General features: G+C 46.4%; 1 long non-coding RNA gene across 1 annotated transcript; it reads right to left on the reverse strand.

Moving 5' to 3' along the window:
- Nucleotides 1-5,436: 5,436 nt before the first annotated feature.
- Nucleotides 5,437-7,849, reverse strand: LOC109766381 (uncharacterized). Its single transcript, XR_002233621.4, has 3 exons — nt 7,422-7,849; nt 7,246-7,348; nt 5,437-5,959 (listed from the first exon to the last, which is right to left on the reverse strand). It is a non-coding gene; the product is annotated as an uncharacterized lncRNA (long non-coding RNA).
- Nucleotides 7,850-15,595: the final 7,746 nt, after the last annotated feature.

Consider the following 15,595-nt stretch of genomic DNA (forward strand, 5'->3'; position numbering starts at 1 on the left):
TCATTCATTGCCCGGAGTGCAACACGGGGGTGTAAGTTCGCCTTCGCCATCGACCTTTCCATCCATCTATCGTTCTCAGGCCGATTTTTTTTGTGCGGCATGGAGGATGCAGGATCTGGGTGTAGGAATCAGCAAGGAGTAGACCCTTCTTGCGGCTTACGAACTTTTTCATCCCGTGCCACTCTTGTGGCCATGTTCTTCGTCCACAACAACTGAAGCTCAACCACACAGCAAAAAGATCGTCGTCGTCATCATTTGTTTAGCACTATAAACCCATTAGATCATCTGACATGTGACATGTAGTACAAGTATTTATTTTCCGCACCATGTCGCTCCATGTAACTGCTAGTGGGCTGTGCGTGCTTATGTACTAATAAAGTAGATTGATATGTTGTACTTAAAGAGCAGTAAGACAGTTTAATTTCCGTTGGGCGGCTAACCATGCAAGTCTAATTTTAATCCTCATGTGATACGCACCAAATCAGCAAGGAGTGACCCTTTTAAGCCACCAGATATAAAATATTGACGCGCTATCGTCAGTCGTTTAATGGCAGCCAATGAAGCATACATGCCTCCTGACAGCCATGCAGCCACCCAACAGGGATTAATGGACATGGAGATGATGTCAAAGAGCCATGCCCAGGACTTTCCCCAAACCATCGCTCATGCTAAGGTCAAACAGACGAAACAGATGTGATCGCCTAGTGCCATACCTAAAAATCAACCAGACGGGATCGATTTTGAGATTAAAATGCTAACCTGAGAGAGAGATGAGAAAATACCACCCAGCTAACAGACACAGGGCATAGCTAATGGACATGGCCTTATGCAGTGAGCACCCCGAACCTGAACTCTCCCTCAAAAAAGTCGACATGCTAATGTATGAATAGGATGAACAAATGTCAGCGCGTTCGATAATACCCAAATAAACAAAAGACGTAGGATCAGATATAGTGTCTGAGATGCTACTATGCAAGTCTCCGCTTTTCCCAAGGCCACAACTTGAGTACAGTACACATCACCAGTGAGTCCGTCTGCCAATCGCAAGAGCAGTTATGCCATCGCCCAAACTGTGACATCGGCAGACAAGCCTGTATTCATACGAACATAAATGCCCTCTGAGTTCTGGCCCTCTAGCGGGACGTATCTGTTAGGGAACGTAGCAATAATTTGAAATTTTCCTACACCAAGATCAATCTAGGAGATTCAAGCAACGAGAAAGAGGGAGTGCATCTTCATACCCTTGAAGATTGCTAAGCGGAAGCGTTACAAGAACGCGGTTGATGGAGTCGTACTCGCGGCGATTCAAATCGCGGAAGATCCGATCTAGCACCGGACGGACGGCGCCTCCACGTTCAACACACGTACAGCTCGGGGACGTCTCCTCCTTCTTGATCCAGCAAGGGGAGAGGAGAAGTTGAGGGAGGACTCCGGCAGGACGACGGCGTGGTGGTGGAGCTTGTGGTATTCCTGCAGGGCTTCGCCAAGCTCTACGGAGGAGAAGGAAGAGTTAGAGGAGGGAGGGGCTGCGCCAGGGAAGGGGTGCTGCTGCCCTCTCTCTCCCTCACTATATATAGGGGGAAGGGGGGTGGAGGCGGCGCCCTAGGGTTCCCTAGGGGAGGGGTGGCGGCCACAGGGGAAACCCTAGATGGGTTTGGGCGCCCCACCCCTAGGAAACTTGCCGCCCAAGCCGGGAGGGGTGGCTACCCTAGGGGAGGCGCCCCCACCTCTCCACGTTATGTGAGATGGGGTGGGAGGGGCGCACAACCCCTTAGTGGGCTGATGTGCCCCCTCCCCTTGGCCCATAAGGCCCCCAACGCTTGTCGGGGCCTCCGAAACACCTTTTGGTCACGCTGGTCGTCACCCGGTACTTCCAAAACAATTCCGGACTCCAATACCCTTCGTTCAATATATCGATCTTCACCTCCGGACCATTCCGGAGTTCCTCGTCACGTCCGGGATGTCATCCGGGACTCCGAACAACCTTCGGTAACCGCATACTATTTCCCATAACAACTCTAGCGTCACCGAACCTTAAGTGTGTAGACCCTACGGGTTCGGGAACCATGTAGACATGACCGAGACGTTCTCCGGCCAATAACCAACAGCGGGATCTGGATACCCATGTTGGCTCCCACATGTTCCACGATGATCTTATCGGATGAACCACAATGTCGGGGATTCAATCAATCCCGTATACAAATCCCTTTGTCCACCGGTATGTTAATTGCCCGAGATTCTAAATCGTTAGCATTACGCACTGAACTATCACGTAGTCATCAAAACGTGTATGTCAGATGTTTCGCAACATCTACAGACGACGCTCGAGGTTCAGCACACCGAGCGGTGCATTAAGGACATAAGCCTTCTGCGCAGCAATGAGGATAATCCTCAGTTGACGGACCCAGTCCGCATAATTTCTACTATCAACTTTCAACTAAATTTTCTCTAGCAACATATCTTAAATAGTAGAACTAAAGCGTAAGCTACGACATAATTTGCAAAGACCTTTTGACTATGTTCATTATAATTAAGTTCATCTGATTATTTAATGAACTCTCACTTAGATAGACATCCCTCTAGTCATCTAAGTGATACATGATCCGAGTCAACTAGGCCGTGTCCGATCATCACGTGAGACGGACTAGTCATCATCGGTGAACATCTTCATGATGATCGTATCTACTATACGACTCATGTTCGACCTTTCGGTCTCTTGTGTTCCGAGGCCATGTCTGTACATGCTAGGCTCGTCAAGTCAACCTAAGTGTTTCGCATGTGTAAATCTGGCTTACACCCGTTGTATGCGAACGTTAGAATCTATCACACCCGATCATCACATGGTGCTTCGAAACAACGAACCTTCGCAACAGTGCACAGTTAGGGGGAACACTTTCTTGAAATTTTAGCGAGGGATCGTCTTATTTATGCTACCGTCGTTCTAAGCAAATAAGATGTAAACATGACAAACATCACATGCAAATCATAAAGTGACATGATATGGCCAATATCATCTTGCGCCTTTTGATCTCCATCTTCGACGCGCGGCATGATCACCTTCGTCACCGGCATGACACCATGATCTCCATCATCGTGTCTTCATGAAGTTGTCTCGCCAACTATTACTTCTACTACTATGGCTAACGATTAGCAATAAAGTAAAGTAATACATGGCGTTTTTCATTGCCACGCAGGTCATACAATAAATTAAGACAAGTCCTATGGCTCCTGCCGGTTGTTATACTCATTGACATGAAAGTCGTGATTCCTATTATAAGAACATGATCAATCTCATACATCACATATATATAATTCATCACATCCTTTTGGCCATATCACATCACATAGCATACCCTGCAAAAACAAGTTAGACGTCCTCTAATTGTTGTTGCATGTTTTACGTGGCTGTTATGGGTTTCTAGCAAGAACGTTTCTTACCTACGCAAAAGCCACAACGGTGATATGCCAATTGCTATTTACCCTTCATAAGGACCCTCTTCATCTAATCCGATCCGACTAAAGTGGAAGAGACATACACCCGATAGCCACCTTATGCATCAAGTGCATGTCAGTCGGTGGAACCTGTCTTACGTAAGTGTACGTGTAAGGTCGGTCCGGGCCGCTTCATCCCACAATGCCGCCGAATCAAGATAAAACTAGTAACGGTAAGCAAATTGAACAAATCATTGCCCACAACTACTTTGTGTTCTACTCGTGCATAGAATCTACGCATAGACCTGGCTCATGATGCCACTGTTGGGGAACATAGCAATAATTCAAAATTTTCCTACGTGTCACCAAGATCAATCTAGGAGATGCTAGCAACAAGAGAGAGGGAGTGCATCTTCATACCCTTGAAGATCGCTAAGCGGAAGCGTTACAAGAACGCGGTTGATGGAGTCGTACTCGCGGCGATTCAAATCGCAGAAGATCCGATCTAGCGCCGAACGGACGGCGCCTCCGCGATCAACACACGTACAGCCCGGGGATGTCTCCTCCTTCTTGATCCAGCAAGGGGAGAGAAGTTGAGGGAGGACTCCGGCAGCACGATGGCGTGGTGGTGGAGCTTGTGGTATTCCTGCAGGGCTTCGCCAAGCTATACGGAGGAGAAGGAAGAGTTGGAGGAGGGAGGGGCTGCGCCAGGGAAGGGGTGCTGCTGCCCTCTCTCTCCCTCACTATATATAGGGGGAAGGGGGTGGAGGAGGCGCCCTAGGGTTCCCTAGGGGAGGGGTAGCGGCCATAGGGGAAACCCTAGATGGGTTTGGGCGGCGCCACCCCTAGGAAACTTGCCCCCCAAGCCGGGAGGGGTGGCTACCCTAGGGGAGGCGCCCCCACCTCTCCACGTTATGTGAGATGGGGTGGGAGGGGCGCACAGTCCCTTAGTGGGCTGATGTGCCCCTCCCCTTTGCCCATAAGGCCCCCCCAACGCTTGTCGGGGCCTCCGAAACACCTTTTGGTCATGCTGGTCGTCACCCGGTACTCCCAGAACAATTCCAGACTCCAATACCCTTCGTCCAATATATCGATCTTCACCTCCAGACCATTCCGGAGTTCCTCGTCACGTCCGGGATGTCATCCGGGACTCCGAACAACCTTCGGTAACCACATAATATTTCCCATAAACAACTCTAGCGTCACCGAACCTTAAGTGTGTAGACCCTACGGGTTCGGGAACCATGTAGACATGACCGAGACGTTCTCCGGCCAATAACCAACAGCGGGATCTGGATACCCATGTTGGCTCCCACATGTTCCACGATGATCTTATCGGATGAACCACAATGTCGGGGATTCAATCAGTCCCATATACAAATCTCTTTGTTCATCGGTATGTTACTTGCCCGAGATTCGATCGTCGGTATCCCCATACCTCGTTCAATCTCGTTACCGGCAAGTCTCTTTACTCGTTCCGTAACACATGATCCCGTGACTAACTCCTTAGTCACATTGAGCTCATTATGATGATGCATTACCGAGTGGGCCCAGAGATACCTCTCCGTCATACGGAGTGACAAATCCCAGTCTCGATTCATGCCAACTCAACAGATACTTTCGGAGATACCTGTAGTGCACCTTTATAGCCACCCGGTTACGTTGTGACGTTTGGTACACCCAAAGCGTTCCTACGGTATCCGGGAGTTGCACAATCTCATGGTCTAAGGAAATGATACTTGACATTAGAAAAGCTCTAGCAAAACGAACTACACGATCTTGTGCTATGCTTAGGATTGGGTCTTGTCCATCACATCATTCTCCTAATGATGTGATCCCGTTATCAATGACATCCAATGTCCATGGTTAGGAAACCATAACCATCTATTGATCAACGAGCTAGTCAACTAGAGGCTTACTAGGGACATGTTGTGGTCTATGTATTCACACATGTATTACGGTTTCCAGTTAATACAATTATAGCATGAACAATAGACATTATCATGAACAAGGAAATACAATAATATCCATTTTATTATTGCCTCTAGGGCATATTTCCAACAGTATCACGCGAAGTATTCACAAGCACTGGTGATTAACATGTCAGGAATAGCGAATGTGCCTATATTAAGTAGCAATCACGATGCGCGCGCAGACGCACTGGATTACGGCATCGCGTGGCCGCATGTCCCAAAAATTCACGTCCGTTGATGATAAATCACGAGTGGACATGGTGCCACGCGAGGATGTAATCCGCACCCTCCATTTCTTCGGGATTTGTGCCGTATTTATAGTACACCTCACGTATATAGAATTCACAGGAATGATTTGCAACGTATTTGTTGGTCAATAAGTGTGCATGCCCCACAAGCCATAAGAGTTTGAAGTTAATTTTGCATTGATGTGCAGCAGACCACTTGAGCGATAAATCATAAGTAGTTGACAAACTGCAACACACCTGACCACCTCACTTACTAGGATTAATGCACCACACTGCCTTCTCGTCTTAGTGCACCATCCTCTACAGCTGCAACAGAATCATTAACGTGTATTGAGTAAGCTAGTTTAGTGTGAACGTAATTTTGAGATGAATTAGTGTGAACTTGTCACTATGCTAGATCAGCTTAGGTTTATCTTCATATTCTGTGTTGCATGTGTATATTCGGTGTGTGATTGAACATTTAATCCCGCCATGCGCAGTGGGATAGGGTCTATTTAAAAGAAAAAAAAATGCACATCTATTAGTTGGCTGATTATGAAAGTTCAATTTAGAAAATGAGAGAAGCGTCACAAGAAAATCTTAGCGATGATAAGTTAAATGCACGAACAAAATGGTATAATATTGATTGGAATTTTAAATGAATTTAATAATAGCATAGAGGATGGTTTATAGTTAAATGCTCAATCACACACCGACACGGCTTTCACCACGGTGCCAACTTGTCCATCGTCCCTCACCATGTACCGTGGCACTGTGCTATCTCTTCATTCTGACACATGCAGCACTGTCGTATGCGACGTGCTCCAGTTAGCTATCCATTTGCTCCAGAAAGTTTAATAACACTGCTGAAGATGCTGCTCTAGCCTGTATTGTTATCTGTATCACACTGTTCTAGCAGCGTAGAGATGATTTGCGGAACCCATCTTCACTCCTCCCCCTGTTCCTCGGCGGGGCACGTACACGCGTTTACAGGCAAGGCTTGGAGGAGATCTGCGGTGCCAGAAACCAGCTAGCGCAAGTGCTCAATTATGTCCACCCAGCAACGAGAGCAGTTATTTTGCATCGTCTGGGCCGTCACGTGGGCCTTGTATTCATACGAACATAAATGACCCCTGGGCCACTGGTGTGGCGTATACCACGGCGTATTCATGAAAGCTGGTAATTAATGTTTGACGTATTGCAAATGTGCTATAATAAGTAGCAGTCACGACGCTAGGACCGGCGCTCGTGATAACGGCAGCGCGTGGCTGCATGTCCCAAAAATTCACGTCGCCATTTCCTGCTCTTTTTTATCATTTTAGGTATTCACGTCAGTTTTGAATTGAAGTGCCAGCCTCCAAGCTACTAAATCACAACATCGATCGTATACTGAAAGAAAAAAACTGGACACACTACATCTTATGAACAAAATTAATCTAAGACTGAAATTACTTCGAGTCAGCATATACCAACAGATCTGACGAAACTCTTTTCTAAGCAAAGAACAACCACATACATCGCACTAAATCACAGACGAAGAAACATAATGTTGAAGGATTTTTCAGAGAGAGAGAGAGAGAGAGGTCGTCAGGACTCGAGGCAGAGAAACTCACCAGAGTGTCATTGCACGTCAAATGGATATGGTCTCTTTATGAATTGTAAAAGTCTGGCCTTCTGAAGAAGAAAGAAACCACACCGGTGCTGATTTGTTCCGATCTGGGAGATGAATTCGGTTGTCAGGTTCGAGAGAGAGAGAGAGAGGGGGGGGGGGAGGGGGGAGTTGCCTCACCGTGGGAAATCTCCGGCGGCGGCAGCAGGGAGTACGTGGCGACGGCGGGGAGCATGGTGGTGTGGGGGCCCTGGTGGAGAGGCAGGACGATGCGGGGGCAGCGGTGGAGAAGCGAGATGGCATGGAGATGTGCTCCGCCACGGCCGACAAGAGCTTCCGGCACAGGTTGAGCCTGGTCTTCGCCGGGATCTGCCCGGTGCGCAGGACGACGCCGGGGTTCTTGGTGACGGGGTGGGGATGGAGCAACTTGACGGAGGAGAGGGTTTGAGCTCATGGGGGATGGGTGGTGTGGGGCGGCGGGAGGGTTTGAGGACGACGGAGCGGTGCAGCGGCCGGCCGGAGAGAGCAGTGAGCGTCGCGATGTTGGGGGCGGCGCAAGATCTGGCTTGTGGTGGGTAATTACAGCGTGTTTGGTAATAACAGGGAGAGGGAATGGGAGTTTAGAGATGGGAGTTTGCTAAGGGATTAGACATGGAAAATTGATTTTAAATCCCATTCCTCTGTTTGGCATGTGAAGGCAATTAGAAGTGGGATTTTAAGAGGGAGTTAACTGCCCCTGTTTGATTGGTGGGATTAGGCATGAGAATGCCTTCCTCACGTACGTACTCAGCTAACCAAAGGTCCCTCACGAACGTGCACAATCAACGAAACGTTTTTCTTTTTTGCTAATTTCCAATCCCCAGTTCAATTACTAGGGGTCCCCTAGGGAAGAGATCTGAGGGAGTTGGCCCTCTTAATTCCCCTTCCCCCTCCTTTCTTAATTCCCATGTCCCTGAGTCAATCAAAGGATTTTAAGTCTCACTTACCTTAAACTCCCATTCCCAATCAACAACTCCCCCCCAACCAAACAAGCTCTTAGGGATTTCACGGTACCTCGAGGGGAAAGAGGAGTGAGGTTCGCGGGCTGGGCCAAAGTTTAGCGCTAGAAATTTTTGTATGCGCGCGCTTGGCCCATTTAGCCACATGCGGTCGGTCCGCGTTATTTACCGACCCACAGTTCGATGGGAATAGGAGAAATCCCGACCGACCGCTCGATGGCAAATATGCATGCATTCCCGACCGATAGTTTTCTAGCGTATGAAGGTTTTCCCAACCGACTGTCTGACGAGAGTTTTCCCAGCCAATGATCGGTCGGTAATAGACATCTTTTCCAGCACACGTCGGTAGGGAATACAATACCGTGGTGTAGTGAAGGGGAACTTCAAGAAGAACAACAAGCAAGTTGCTGCTCAAGAGAAGAAACTCATGTCTGGACCTAAGCCTGAGACTGAGTGCTTCTACTGCAAATAGACTGGTCACTGGAAGCGGAACTGCCCCAAGTATTTGGCGGATAAGAAGGATGGCAAAGTGAACAAAGGTATATGTGATATACATGTTATTGACGTGTACCTTACTAGAGCTCGCAGTAGCACCTGTGTATTTGATACTAGTTCTGTTGCTAATATTTGCAACTCGAAACAGGGACTACGGATTAAGCGAAGACTGGCTAAGGACGAGGTGACGATGCGCGTGGGAAATGGTTCCAAAGTTGATGTGATCGCCGTCGGCACGCTACCTCTACATCTACCTTCGGGATTAGTTTTAGACCTAAATAATTGTTATTTGGTGCCAGCGTTAAGCATGAACATTATATCTGGATCTTGTTTGATGCGAGACGGTTATTCATTTAAATATGAGAATAATGCTTGTTCTATTTATATGAGTAATATGTTTTATGGTCATGCACCCTTGAAGAGTGGTCTATTTGTGATGAATCTCGATAGTAGTGATAGATACACATATTTATAATGTTGAAGCGAAAAGATGCAGAGTTGATAACGATAGTGCAACTTATTTGTGGCACTGCCGTTTGGGTCATATTGGTGTAAAGCGCATGAAGAAACTCCATACTGATGGACTTTTGGAATCACTTGATTATGAATCACTTGGTACTTGCGAACCATGCCTCATGGGCAAGATGACTAAAACGCCGTTCTCCGGAACAATGGAGCGAGCAACAGATTTGTTGGAAATCATACATACTGATGTATGTGGTCCGATGAATATGGAGGCTCGCGGCGGGTATCGTTATTTTCTCACCTTCACAGATGATTTAAGCAGATATGGGTATATCTACTTAATGAAACATAAGTCTGAAACATTTGAACAGTTCAAAGAATTTCAGAGTGAAGTGGAAAATCATCGTAACAAGAAAATAAAATTTCTACGATCTGATCATGGAGGAGAATATTTGAGTTACGAGTTTGGTCTACATTTGAAACAATGCGGAATAGTCTCACAACTCACGCCACCCGGAACACCACAACGTAATGGTGTGTCCGAACGTCGTAATCGTACTTTACTAGATATGGTGCAATCTATGATGTCTCTTACTGATTTACCGCTATCGTTTTGGGGTTATGCTTTAGAGACGGCTGCATTCACGTTAAATAGGGCACCATCGAAATCCTTTGAGACAACGCCTTATGAACTGTGGTTTGGCAAGAAACCAAAGTTGTCGTTTCTTAAAGTTTGGGGCTGCGATGCTTATGTGAAAAAGCTTCAACCTGAAAAGCTCGAACCCAAATCGGAGAAATGTGTCTTCATAGGATACCCAAAGGAAACTGTTGGGTACACCTTCTATCACAGATCCGAAGGCAAGACATTCGTTGCTAAGATTGGATCCTTTCTAGAGAAGGAATTTCTCTCGAAAGAAGTGAGTGGGAGGAAAGTAGAACTTGATGAGGTAATTGTACCTGCTCCCTTATTGGAAACTAGTTCATCAAAGAAATCTGTTCCTATGGATCCTACACCAATTAGTGAGGAAGCTAATGATGATGATCATGTAACTTCAGATCAAGTTACTACCGGACCTCGTAGGTCAACTAGAGTAAGATCCGCACCAGAGTGGTACGGTAATCCTATTCAGGAGGTCATGTTACTTGAACAAGGCGAACCTACGAACTATGAAGAAGAGATGGTGAGCCCAGATTCCGCAAAATGGCTTGAGGCCATGAAATCTGAGATGGGATCCATGTATGAGAACAAAGTGTGGACTTTGGTTGACTTGCCCAATGATCAGCAAGCCATAGAGAATAAATGGATGTTCAAGAAGAAGACTGACGCTGACGGTAATGTTACTATCTACAAAGCTCGACTTGTTGCGAAAGTTTTTCGACAAGTTCAAGGGGTTGACTACGATGAGACTTTCTCACCCATAGCGATGCTTAAGTCTGTGCGAATCATGTTAGCAATTGCCGCATTTTATGATTATGAAATTTCGCAAATGGATGGCAAAACTGCATTCCTGAATGGATTTCTAGAAGAAGAGTTGTATATGATGCAACCGGAAGGTTTTGTAGATCCAAACTGAGCTAACAAAGTGTGCAAGCTCCAGCGATTCATTTATGGACTGGTGCAAGCCTCTCGGAGTTGGAATAAACATTTTGATAGTGTGATCAATGCATATGGATTTATACAGACTTTTGGAGAAGTCTGTATTTACAAGAAAGTGAGTGGGAGCTCTGTAGCATTTCTGATATTATATGTGGATGACATATTGCTGATTGGAAATGATATAGAATTTATGGATAGCATAAAGGGATACTTGAATAAGAGTTTTTCAATGACAGACCTCAGTGAAGCTGCTTACATATTGGGCATCAAGATCTATAAAGATAGATCAAGATGCTTGATATGACTTTCACAAAGCACATACCTTGACAAAGTTTTGAGAAAGTTCAAAATGGATCAAGCAAAGAAAGGGTTCTTGCCTGTGTTACAAGGTGTGAAATTGAGTCAGACTCAATGCCCGACCACTATAGAAGATAGAGACAAAATGAAAGATGTTCCCTATGCTTCAGCCATAGGCTCTATCATGTATGCAATGTTGTGTACCAGACCTGATGTGTGCCTTTCTATTAGCTTAGCAGGGAGGTACCAAAGTAATCCAGGAGGGGATCACTGGACAGTGGTCAAGAACATCCTGAAATACCTGAAAAGGACTAAGGATATGTTTCTTGTTTATGGAGGTGACAAAGAGCTAGTCGTAAATGGTTACGTCCATGCAAGCTTTGACACTTATCCGGACGATTCTAAATCGCAAACCGGATACGTGTTTACATTGAACGGTGGAGCTGTCAGTTGGTGTAGTTCTAAACGAAGGAGTCTGGATGAAGGAGTTCATATCCGATCTAGGTGTCATACCTAGTGCATCGGGACCGATGCAAATCTTGTGTGACAATACTGGTGCAATTGCCTTGGCAAAGAAATCCAGATTTCACAAGATAACCAAGCACATCAAGAGACGCTTCAATTCCATCCGGGATCAAGTCCAGGTGGGAGACATAGAGATGTGCAAGACTCATACGGATCTGAATGTTGCAGACCCGTTGACTAAGCCTCTTCCACGAGCAAAACATGATCAGCACCAAAACTCCATGGGTGTTAGAATCATTACTGTGTAATCTAGATTATTGACTCTAGTGCAAGTGGGAGACTGAAGGAAATATGCCCTAGAGGCAATAATAAAGTTATTATTTATTTCCTCATATCATGATAAATGTTTATTATTCATGCTAGAATTGTATTAACCGGGAAACATAATACATGTGTGAATACATAGAGAAACATAGTGTCACTAGTATGCCTCTACTTGACTAGCTCATTAATCAAAGATGGTTGAGTTTCCTAAACCATAGACATGAGTTGTCATTTGATTAACGGGATCACGTCATTAGAAGAATGATGTCATTGACTTGACCCATTCTGTTAGCTTAGCACATGATCGTTTAGTTTACTGCTATTGCTTTCTTCATGACTTATACATGATCCTATGACTATGAGATTATGCAACTCCGGATTACCGGAGGAACACTTTGTGTGCTACCAAACGTCACAACGTAAATGGGTGATTATAAAGGTGCTCTACAGGTGTCTCCGATGGTACTTGTTGAGTTGGCATAGATCAAGATTAGGATTTGTCACTCCGATTGTCGGAGAGGTATCTCTGAGCCCTCTCGGTAATGCACATCACAATATGCCCTAGAGGCAATAATAAATAGGTTATTATTATATTTCCTTGTTCATGATAATTGTTTATTATCCATGCTAAAATTGTATTGATAGGAAACTCAGATACATGTGTGGATACATAGACAACACCATGTCCCTAGTAAGCCTCTAGTTGACTAGCTCGTTGATCAATAGATGGTCATGGTTTCCTGGCCATGGACATTGGATGTCATTGATAACGGGATCACATCATTGGGAGAATGATGTGATGGACAAGACCCAATCCTAAGCATAGCACAAGATCGTGTAGTTCGTTTGCTAGAGCTTTTCTAATGTCAAGTATCATTTCCTTAGACCATGAGATTGTGCAACTCCCGGATACCGTAGGAATGCTTTGGGTGTACCAAACGTCACAACGTAACTGGGTGACTATAAAGGTGCGCTACAGGTATCTCCGAAAGTGTCTGTTGGGTTGGCACGAATCGAGACTGGGATTTGTCACTCCGTGTAAACGGAGAGGTATCTCTGGGCCCACTCGGTAGGACATCATCATAATGTGCACAATGTGACCAAGGAGTTGATCACGGGATGATGTGTTACGGAACGAGTAAAGAGACTTGCCGGTAACGAGATTGAACAAGGTATGGGGATACCGACGATCGAATCTCGGGCAAGTACAATACCGATAGACAAAGGGAATTGTATACGGGATTGATTGAATCCCCGACATCGTGGTTCATCCGATGAGATCATCATGGAACATGTGGGAGCCAACATGGGTATCCAGATCCCACTGTTGGTTATTGACCGGAGAACGTCTCGGTCATGTCTGCATGGTTCCCGAACCCGTAGGGTCTACACACTTAAGGTTCGATGACGCTAGGGTTATAGGGAATAAATATACGTGGTTACCGAATGTTGTTCGGAGTCCCGGATGAGATCCCGGACGTCACGAGGAGTTCCGGAATGGTCCGGAGGTAAAGATTTATATATAGGAAGTCCTGTTTTGGTCACCGGAAAAGTTTCGGGTGCTATCGGTAACGTACCGGGACCACCGGGAGGGTCCCGGGGGTCCACCAGGTGGGGCCACCGGCCCCAGAGGGCTGCATGGGCCAAGTGTGGGAAGGGACCAGCCCCTAGGTGGGCTGGTGCGCCTCCCACAAGGGGCCCAAGGCGCAGGGAAGGGGGAAGGGGGAAACCCTAGGCTCAGATGGGCCTAAGGCCCACCTAGTGGTGCGCCCCCCTCTCTCCCCCCTTGGCCGCCCCTCCAAGTCCCATCTAGGGCTGGCCGCACCCCTTGGGGGGGAACCCTAGATGGGGGCACAGCCCCTCCCTTTCCCCTATATATAGTGGGGGTTTGGGGCTGCCATAGACACGAGAACATCTCTCTCTTGGCGCAGCCCTACACCTCTCCCTCCTCGTCTCTCGCAGTGCTTGGCGAAGCCCTGCTGGAGTGCCACACTCCTCCACCACCACCACGCCGTCGTGCTGCTGCTGGACGGAGTCTTCCCCAACCTCTCCCTCTCTCCTTGCTGGATCAAGGCATGGGAGACGTCACCGGGCTGCACGTGTGTTGAACGCGGAGGCGCCGTGGTTCGGCGCTTAGATCGGAATCAACCGCGATCTGAATCGCAACGAGTACAACTACCTCATCCGCGTTCTTGCAACGCTTCCTCTTAGCCATCTACAAGGGTATGTAGATGCACTCCCCTTCCCTTGTTGCTAGATTACTCCATAGATTGATCTTGGTGATGCGTAGAAAATTTTGAATTTCTGCTACGTTGCCCAACAGTGGCATCATCAGCTAGGTCTATGCGTAGTTTCTATGCACGAGTAGAACACAAAGTAGTTGTGGGCGTCGATTTTGTCAATTTACTTGCCGTTACTAGTCTTATCTTGATTCGGCGGCATCGTGGGATGAAGCGGCCCGGACCGACCTTACATGTACACTTACGTGAGACAGGTTCCACCGACTGACATGCACTAGTTGCATAAGGTGGCTAGCGGGTGTCTGTCTCTCCCACTTTAGTCGGATCGGATTCGATGAAAAGGGTCCTTATGAAGGGTAAATAGAAATTGGCATATCACGTTGTGGCTTTTGCATAGGTAAGAAACGTTCTTGCTAGAATCCCATAGCAGCCGCGTAAAACATGCAACAACAATTAGAGGACGTCTAACTTGTTTTTGCAGGGTATGCTATGTGATGTGATATGGCCAAAAGGATGTGATGATTTATATATGTTTGATGTATGAGATTGATCATGTTCTTGTAATAGGAATCACGACTTGCATGTCGATGAGTATGACAACCGGCAGGAGCCATAGGAGTTGTCTTAATTTATTGTATGACCTGCGTGTCAATGAAAAATGCCATGTAATTACTTTACTTTATTGCTAACCGTTAGCCATAGTAGTAGAAGTAATAGTTGGCGAGAGAACTTCATGAAGACACGATGATGGAGATCATGATGATGGAGATCATGGTGTCATGCCGGTGACGAAGGTGATCATGCCGCGCCTCGAAGATGGAGATCAAAAGGCGCAAGATGATATTGGCCATACCATGTCACTTTATGATTTGCATGTGATGTTTGTCATGTTTACATCTTATTTTCTTAGAACGACGGTAGCATAAATAAGATGATCCCTCACTAAAATTTCAAGAGACGTGTTCCCCCTAACTGTGCACCGTTGCGAAGGTTTGTTGTTTCGAAGCACCACGTGATGATCGGGTGTGATAGATTCTAACGTTCGCATACAACGGGTGTTGACGAGCCTAGCATGTACAGACATGGCCTCGGAACACATGAGAAACACTTAGGTTGACTTGACGAGCCTAGCATGTACAGACATGGCCTCGGAACACAAGAGATCGAAAGGTCGAACATGTGTCGTATAGTAGATGCGATCAACATGGAGATGTTCACCGATGATGACTAGTCCGTCTCACGTGATGATCGGACACGGCCTAGTTTGACTCGGATCATGTATCACTTAGATGACTAGAGGGATGTCTATCTGAGTGGGAGTTCATTAAATAATCAGATGAACTTAATTATCATGAACATAGTCAAAAGGTCTTTGCAAATTATGTCATAGCTTACGCTTTAGTTCTACTGTTTAAGATATGTTCCTAGAGAAAATTTAGTTGAAAGTTGATAGTAGCAATTATGCGGACTGGG

The sequence above is a fragment of the Aegilops tauschii genome, chromosome 3, assembly GCF_002575655.3.
Source record: "Aegilops tauschii subsp. strangulata cultivar AL8/78 chromosome 3, Aet v6.0, whole genome shotgun sequence".
Taxonomy (NCBI): domain Eukaryota; kingdom Viridiplantae; phylum Streptophyta; class Magnoliopsida; order Poales; family Poaceae; genus Aegilops; species Aegilops tauschii.